Source organism: Vicia villosa, linkage group LG2, assembly GCF_029867415.1.
Source record: "Vicia villosa cultivar HV-30 ecotype Madison, WI linkage group LG2, Vvil1.0, whole genome shotgun sequence".
Lineage (NCBI taxonomy): Eukaryota > Viridiplantae > Streptophyta > Magnoliopsida > Fabales > Fabaceae > Vicia > Vicia villosa.
In genome coordinates this window covers 199,335,103-199,344,831 of record NC_081181.1, presented here as the reverse complement: position 1 = coordinate 199,344,831, position 9,729 = coordinate 199,335,103, and the positions used below count along the sequence as shown (strand labels likewise).

Here is a 9,729-nt window from a genome sequence, read left to right as displayed (position 1 = left end):
TACATTCTCAACTTATTCCAACAAACAACCAACCTATATTTGCTTTTATTATGATACATAGCATTCGGCGTTCACAACTTATAAATCATATACAACTTTATCCAACTAAAATCAAAACTTCAATTTATAATTATTCAAGAATTATTGTAATAACTACAATTAGAAACAATTTCAACAACAAATAATAAAAACTATTCATCGTCTTATAATAACAACAACATGACCGACATAAACAATCATAATCCCATCCCGAGTGCTACGTATCAGAGCAAGACACCAATCGACTAACAGCAACTAAAGACTTCATAAAGTTACTTCGCTTCCACAACTATTCTTGAGTACCTTCTCAATTACCCATAATAGGTAACATCATTACAGAAGGGGTGAGATATCATACAATATAAACAGGTGTATGATAAACAGTATATTAGATTAGGATTATACAAATTCTACCACTTTACATAGCAATTATACAACAACGAGTAAGCGACTTAAATCAATACAACTTACTAGCAACAACAACTTAGTAACAACAACTTAATAACAACAACTTAATAACAACAACTTAATAACAACAACTTAGTAACAACAACTTAATAACAACAACTTAATAACAACAACTTAGTAACAACAACTTAATAATAACTTAATAACAACAACTTAGTAACAACAACTTAATCACAACAACAACTTAACAATAATGACAACTTAACAACAATAACAACTTAATGGCAATCATAACTTATAACCAACAATAACTTAATCACAAAAGCAACTTATGACCACATCAACTTATATCAAACGACAATTTATCAAATAGCAACAACAACAATAACACGATAACAACTTAAACATCGACAACAACAACAACGGTAACAACTTAAACATCAACAACAACAACAACGGTAATAACTTAAACATCAACAACAGCTCAGACATACAAATCGAATGTGACTCAACTATGCAAATGCATGTGGTACCATTTGGAGTAAAACTCCCAACGTAAACATATGCCAGGTTATCGAGGCATTTCAACAACGTAAACAGGGTGCCGTCAAGGCCAACGTAATCAGGTGCCATCTCGGCCAACGTAAACAATGCAAATGTATGCATGCGACAACAACCACAACGTCATAACAACAACAATGAAACAACAACAACAACAAAAACAACGTAAACAACAACTTGAACATGCAATAGATGCATCAACTTAATCCAACATTGGTCATACGACCTACAACTTAAACATGCCCACAAGTCGGGACAATAACAACGGTGAACAACATAATCAATTTTCAACTTATCCAACATTGGCCATAGGCCTACAACATCATCAACGTAATCAACGACAATTCAACAGCAACGTATAACAACAACATTTCAACATAGTAATAACAACTTGTTCAACAACGACAACATATTCCCAACAACTTACTAACAACATATTCAACTATATCATGTTCAATAATAACATACTAGAAAGAACATAACAACAACAACTCGACACAACGCTTACTCATACCGACTATTATTATAAGTCTTATTTATACTACTTAATAGCAACATATACTACATTCTACTCAACAACTTATACTTAATTGTCCACCAACTTACAACATCGGTCCTTATACTACTACCAAATTATTCCTACCAAGGTTGTAACAACTCTGCAGCTATCAACTTAATATTCGCTATCAACATCTACCACTAAGGCACCAACAACTTAATTATTATTATTTGTTAATTATCAACAACTCCGTTACTTGAATTACCGCTACATAAGCCATCATTATTGCTACAGTTACTTTTATCGCATTATAATTAGGCTACCGATTCAGCCTGCTACTTTATACTTCTGCCATTGCTCCTTCGTGTTATTTTCCACTTTCTGCAACTTATACCACATGCCAACTATTTCTAATAATAAGCATTACTACCAATTCATTTGATTGAATTTCTACAACTTAATTCAAGAACACAACATTTATAACAGCAACATAACAATTTTCCACCACTAAAACACAATACAACAGCAACATACAAATCATCCCCAAATCAACACGAAGCAACCAATTATGAATAACAACCAAGGACTTAGAATCAACCACATAATCAAACACCGACACTGAGGCAAATTCATAAACCCCATCCCACATACGTGTTCATCATAACCCCGGTTATAGAGTAAGAACCCCACCCTTACCTTTGGATTGGAGATTCCTCTACTCTCCCGGTTGCCATAGCTTATGCCGCCGCTTCCAACTTTTCTCCGAAAATCTTTTCTAACAACGTGCAGAGACGCACCAAAAACCTGTTTGGAAATCGTTTTGTCAGACGGACTTAAAATCATCAAAACGAAAATCGCTCCGGTCAGAAGTTACCTCTACGAGTCTGGAACGCTGTGTCCAAGAACCGCGACGATCCAACGGTTGGATCGGGAGAAACGTTTGTTTTGCTAAGGTGTCTCACCACAGAAACTTGCTGCGAAAATTGGACTTCCCCTGGCTTTTCTCTTCCGCCATGGCTCTTTTCTTCACCTCTCCTCCAAACCCTTATTTTCTTTGTACAGTACAACAAAAACCTATTTCTTTTCTTTTTCTTTATTTTCCAAATAATCCAAATAACTCCTATAACTCTTATTGGGCCAATCATTCACACTTCCTCATTGCTATTTACCACACACTAATCCAACCCAATTCACTTAAATCAATTAGTCCAATAAATAAATCATATTATTCTTACTATTATCCTCCAATTAAACCGACTAAATAAATCCGACTTAAACTTAATATCTTCGATCAGCATAACAATCCAATTTCAGCTAAATCCAATAAATAATTCCTTCCATAATTTAATTAACTAATTAATTAAATTCGGGGCGTTACACTTTGCAATCTTGAATGCAGTCACCATAGGACCCCATCTTCTGGGTAAGCTTCTGATGATCTTCTTTACGTGATCAGCCTTGGTGTATCCCTTGTCAAGAACTCTCAATCCAGCAGTAAGAGTTTGAAATCTTGAAAACATCTTTTCAATGTCTTCATCATCCTCCATCTTGAAGGCTTCATACTTCTGGATTAAAGCTAGAGCTTTAGTCTCCTTGACTTGAGCATTTCCTTCATGAGTCATTTTCAAGGACTCATATATGTCATAGGCCGTTTCCCTGTTAGATATCTTCTCATACTCAGCATGAGAGATAGCATTCAGCAAAACAGTTCTGCATTTATGATGATTCCTGAAAAGCTTTTTCTGATCATCATCCATTTCTTGCCTTGTTAGCTTTACGCCTCTGGCATTAACAGGATGTTTGTAACCATCCATCAGAAGATCCCATAGATCACCATCTAGACCCAGAAAGTAACTTTCCAGTTTATCTTTCCAGTATTCAAAGTTTTCACCATCAAATACCGGCGGTCTAGTATAACCATTGTTACCGTTGTATTGCTCAGCAGAGCCAGATGTAGATGCAGGTGTAGGTGTAGACTTTTCACTTTCATCAACCATCTTTTACTGAAGCGTTTTTCTCTTCCTGAATCTTTTCTAAACACGGTTAAGTGCTTGCACCTTAGAACCGGCGCTCTGATGCCAATTGAAGGATAGAAAAACACTTAGAAAGGGGGGGGGGTTTGAATAAGTGTAGCTTTAAAAACTTGACAGATAAAAATAAATTGCACAGATATTTTTATCCTGGTTCGTTGTTAACTAAACTACTCCAGTCCACCCCCGCAGAGATGATTTACCTCAACTGAGGATTTAATCCACTAATCGCACGGATTACAATGGTTTTCCACTTAGTCAGCAACTAAGTCTTCCAGAGTCTTCTGATCACACACTGATCACTCCAGGAACAACTGCTTAGATACCCTCTAAGACTTTTCTAGAGTCTACTGATCAACACGATCACTCTAGTTACAATCTGCTTAGTTCACTCCTAAGACTTCCTAGAGTATTCTGATCAACACGATCACTCTAGTTCCTTACAACTTAATGTAATCAATTCTAAGAGTTTACAAATGCTTCTTAAAAGCGATAATCACAACTGTGATATTTCTCTTAACGTTTAAGCTTAATCTCACTAAAATATTACAACAGCAATGTAGTGAGCTTTGATGAAGATGAAGATTCTGAGTTTTGATTTGAACAGCGTTTCAGCAAGTGTTTTTGAATAATCTTGTTCAGAATTGTTAACCTTGCTTCTCATCAGAACTTCATATTTATAGGCGTTGGAGAAGATGACCGTTGAATGCATTTAATGCTTTGCGTGTTCCGTACAGCATCGCATTTAATGTTATACGCTTTTGTCAACTACCTCGAGCCTTGTTCACGCTGTGTCTACTGACGTAGCCTTTAATAGCTTTTAACGTTCCTTTTGTCAGTCAGCGTAGCTTGCCACTTGTACTTTCTTCTGATCTGATGTTTGTGAATACAACGTTTGAATATCATCAGAGTCAAACAGCTTGGTGCATAGCATCTTCTGATCTTCTGACCTTGAAGTGCTTCTGAGCGTGATACCATCTTCTGAGCTTCAGTGCTTCTGATCTCTTGTTCTTCTGATGCTTCCATAGACCCATGTTCTGATTCTGCTTCGACCATCTTCTGATGTCTTGCCAGACCATGTTCTGATGTTGCATGCTGAACCCTTTGAGACAAAGCTTCTGAGCGCTGAATTATGCGTACTCTTTATATATATTTCCTGAAAGGGAAATTGCATTGGATTAGAGTACCATATTATCTTAAGCAAAATTCATATTATTGTTATCATCAAAACTAAGATAATTGATCAGAACAAATCTTGTTCTAACATATGTATCTTCTTCAGGTCCTCTACTAGTGTCAGGCTATTTTATGGAGTTTCGACTCGGGGATTAAGGTCGACAAATTAGACATCTTGGAGTTTAGAAGCAGCTTACTCTTCTAACACTTACGCAACATTAAATTGTCTCGGTAACACCGCCTAGCAAGCTCTTGATTGCCCCTAGTGACCCCTACATTTGTGTTCTCTAGCAGGAATTTCGTTGTTAAGTACATGATGGACAAGGCCGCCTTGAGAGCATTGAAAGTCGGTCGTCCGATGAGGATATTATAGGGGGATGGGGCGTTTACTACCATGTATCTGACTTATGTTTCCTTTGCATTCCTTCCCTTTATGAACATGGTTTTTAAAGTGATGTAACCGAGAACCTGGACATGTTCTCCTGAAAAATCTATGAACGACCCTTTAAATGGTCGTAGTAAGTCCATGTCGATCCGCAGACCCTAGAAAGCTTCCCAGTACATAACATCCTCTGAACTTCCTTGATAAATGAGGACACGCTTTATGTTCCACTTTCCTATTTGGACGTCGATCACCATTGAATTGTCTACGTGTGAGACGATGCCCTCTACATCTCACTTGGAAAAATTAATTTGTGTTTCGGGAGAGTGATGCCCCGGTGGGAGTGTCCGCAAGATGTGCATCACTTGCCTTGCGTAGCTTTTCTGGGAACGATATGTCTCGCACCCTTATAAGAATACTCCAACTATAGTATTCAAAGTGTGTCGTGGGGCGCTCCGCCCATGGTTTTCCTTTTGGATTTTTTTGAAGGGGATGCTTTTTCACCAGTACGACCAAGGGAGGCCCTTTCCTCGCCATGTACGTATTTTTTGGAGATGCCCCCTCTGTATGAGTTTTTCCATCTTTTGTTGTAGCAACATGCTTTAAAACTTACGTTTAAACAGAGAGTCGTCATCCACTACTTGTTTTAGGCAAGTGGAAAACCTTAAAAAAGTAAGATTTAGGTAAGTAGGTAGATTAAGCAAAGGGAAGGTGTTAGACACCCTTTGCTCCCTTGTACTTAAGGCGACCCATTTAGCCTTTAGGTTTTAGGTTTTAAAAAATACGTGAAAAATTTGGAAAATTGGATAAAAATCCCCAAGGGTTTAGAAAATAAAATTTTGATCTTAAATTTAAACCAAAGTGTAGCAACAATAGCCTTATCATCACTGGCCAAAATAAATATTTAAAAAAAAAGGGCCTCATATGAAATCATTGGCCAAAAGCATTGTAAAAAACATTTTGAAAAAAGGGAGGCCTCATATATTATCATTGGCCAAAAGCATTGTAAAAAACATTTTGAAAAAAGGGAGGCCTCAGGTATCATCATTTGCCAAAAGCATTTTAAAAAACATTTTGAAAAAAGTAAAAAATATTTTGAAAAAAGGAGGCCTCAGGTATCATCATTGGCCAAAAATATTGTGATTCTAGAAAAAGTATTTGAAAGAGGTTTTTAAAAAAAATGGGGAGAGGCCTCATATGAAATCATTGGCCAAAGGATAAACCCTTTTTTGTTTTTAGGGGGCTCATATGAAATCATTGGCCCCTAAAACATAAGATTTTTAATAAAAAAGGTTTAATTTTTTTTGCGTAAAAGAGAGAAGGTTTGTCGGTCGTGGTCTATTCAGTCAACGAGACAAACCTCCAAAGGGAGAAGAAGTAGCGTAAAAAAACTGAAAGAAAGCGTTTCGAAAAATTATACGTGAGATCAAAGAATTCTCCCCCAATAGGATTGCAAAAGGCCCTATTTATAAGGTCGAAATTAGGTTAAAAATCCCAAAAGAGATATAACCCATATCCAAAAAGCCCAAAATTTGATATGCTGAAAAAAGGAAAGAAAATTAGTAAAAAGTCAAACCCGTGACAATATGTTTACAAGCTTTGCTCCTTTACCAATTGTGGGATTCAAACCCGTGACATTATGTTTACAAGCTTTGCTCCTTTACCAATTGTGCTATATTATTTATTTGAAATAAAAAAGTCAATTAAAATTATATGAAGTGCAAGCAAATATTTTCTATTTAAAAAAATACAAATAATGTTAAAAAAAACTATTATATATTTTTAAATAGATATAATAAATGAATATAAAATCCAAAATGTTAGTGTAAATAAACCAAAGAAATTAAAAAAATCAAGACGTTAGTGTAAATAAACCACTGAAATTTATAAAACTCAAAATGTTATTATTTTTAATAAACCAAAGAAATTTAAAACCCCAAAATATTAGTAAATAAGCCAACGAAATTTAAAGCCCAAAATTCTTAGTAAATAATCCAAAGAAATATAAAAAATGTAAATAAATCAAAGAATTTTATAAAACTCAATTATATGATTTTTGAAACGGGGTGGACAAATTTGGGGTATGACGCTTGCTTCAGGTGGTAACAGTCCTCGGTGTGGTGTCCCCGCACCTTGTGATATTTGTAGTAACTATTTGAATTGGACCCCACAACTAGGGATGACAACGGGTAGGGTCGGGTGTAAGTTTCACACTATCTAAACCCGCATCCGAAATCACCACCTGAACCCGAACCCAAATGCTATTCGGGTGGCAAAATAACACCCACGCGCATACCCATTGGGTTCGGGTTTTTCACCCAAACCCGAACCCGCAGCAAAATACATAAAATATATTTTTCCTTCAATTTTCCTACAACTTTCCACAATATATATATATATATATATATATATATATATATATATATATATATATATATATATATATATATATATATATATATATATATATATAAGCGGGTGTGATTTTGGGTTTTGGGTGTGAGTTTCACACTACCCAAACCCTCACCTGATTCCAAACCCAATCAACTCGGGTTTTCACCCGTTGACTCGGGTTCGGGTGCGGGTAGGCCCCACGAGTTTGAGTCTGCTTGCCATCCCTACCCACAATGTCCCTTCTGGATGGCTCGGCCTCTTGAATGACCCGAGTTGTGTTGGTCTCTGCTAATATTCTCTCTCTATTAGTGTTCATAAGATTTAAATGTTCTAGTGGCCGCCTGTTGTACCTTCCCGATCGAGGCAATTTATTTCTCCCGTGCATTTGCTTCTTCTGTTTCCTCGGTCCTGACCATTCAGATCGGGCGGTCGGGCCCATCTCCCTCGCGTATCTGGTCTTTTTCTCCGCGTTGCTTTCTTCACCTCAGATGTAGCATTCCGCCGGAGTGATGATATCTTCTATAGAGGTGGCGGGTTTTTGGGCCAATGATTCATTAAAGTGTCTGGCCCTCAAGCCGTTCTGGAAAGCCCCTGCGAACATTTCCTGGTTGGTATGAGTGACCTTTATGGTTTCTTCATTAAAGTGTGCTACATATTCTCACAATGTTTCGTACTGCCTTTGCCAAACATTGAAAAAGTTGGTGGTCGAGACCTTTCGGTGCTTGCTGGAGGAGAACTGTTGTGTCAACTTCTTGTCTAGATAATGGTAACTCGTCACCGAATGTTTTGCTAACCCCATATAACAACATATGGTGGCTTCCTTCAAGGTCCCCGCCATCAGTTTGCATTTAAGTGACTCGCTAGCTCCATTGATTGCCATCTGAGTATTGAAGGTTAGAATATGCTCATGCGGGTCGTGTTTTCCATTAAATAACGAGAGTTGAGGGGGCTTGAAGTTCCCGAGAACCTCAGCTTTCTAGATCTCTTTCTATAATGGTTGAATGTCAATTGGATCGTCATAATCCTTGTCCTTTGGAGGAGTTTGCAGTTGATTTTGCTACAGTTTAATTATGGTGTTTTGTAATTATTCGTTTTATTGGCGTAAGAGCTCTAGAACGGTAATTAGTGTTTCCATGGCTTGGGATCCCTGACCGTTACTATTGTCCCTACTTCTTGTCCGTATATTCACAATTATGTGCTCCCTGGAAAGTTTTACCAGGCCCAACGGTGGGCGCTAAGCCGCTAACTGTTCTTGAAGAAAAATGAGATGACTTCCTCGAAGCTGGTTGGGATAAGCCATAGTGAATATTGAGTTTTGTGGATTAAGGATTGATTGTCTTCCAATGTAGCTAGGTTACTCTTCTTATAGTCCTTGTCTAATGATGGCGTTATCTCACATTCATAACTCTTAATTGCCACGGTTCCCTTGTTGTCGGGAAGCCATAAAGAGTATTGAACTCTATTTGATGAGGATATTTCATGTATTGGAAGACGACTTGATAGAAGGAATAGACAAGGGCACTTGATAATGCTTGGGCGAGGGCGAGACGTATGGTTGAGGCGAGATGTATGGTTTATTCGGGATGTACGTCCTATATGTACATAAGTCCCCAAGCGTGAGACCTGATATGGACGAAGCGCTTTAAGTCACTTGGTGATTTGAAAATCTACTTCTAAATATGCATCTCGGATGTACACCACCCACCCCAATCAGTTGTCCAACCCTAAACATGTACTATATTTTAGCCACAAAAGTAATTTTTATTAAATATATAATAGTAATTTTTTATCGAAATTTTCGGAGATAAAATTATAATAAACAAAAAATCTAGAGTAAACTTTTAAATCCAACAAATATGTAACTTCCCTATTAATCTGGTGAGACCCTTTAAGGGACTCTAAAAGAAGAATATTTTTTTATTAAATAATCAATATAAAATATTTTGAATTTTAATAAAACTAAGTTATTTAAAAAATATTAAAATTGTATAATTATACGAATTTGGGACCAAAACTCTGAAATAAATAAATGTAGAGAGAATAAAAATCTAATAGCATAATAAAAAGATATCGAGTTTAAATCTTAGGATATGTTTGGATTGATGTAATACCGCAGAATGGAGCAAAGTGGAAAATAATGGAACAAAATTGAACAAAGCGGAATGAAATTTAAATCTCACTCCATTGTTTGACCATTTTATTTAAAAGGCTTAATAAATCCTTTGGAACTTTAACTTAAT

The 9,729-nt window shown here is 36.6% G+C and overlaps 1 long non-coding RNA gene across 1 annotated transcript; it reads right to left on the bottom strand.

Moving 5' to 3' along the window:
• Positions 1-246: 246 nt before the first annotated feature.
• Positions 247-2,510, bottom strand: LOC131647910 (uncharacterized). Its single transcript, XR_009297994.1, has 3 exons — positions 2,382-2,510; positions 2,204-2,311; positions 247-342 (listed from the first exon to the last, which is right to left on the bottom strand). It is a non-coding gene; the product is annotated as an uncharacterized LOC131647910 (long non-coding RNA).
• Between the last annotated feature and the right edge of the window lie 7,219 nt (positions 2,511-9,729).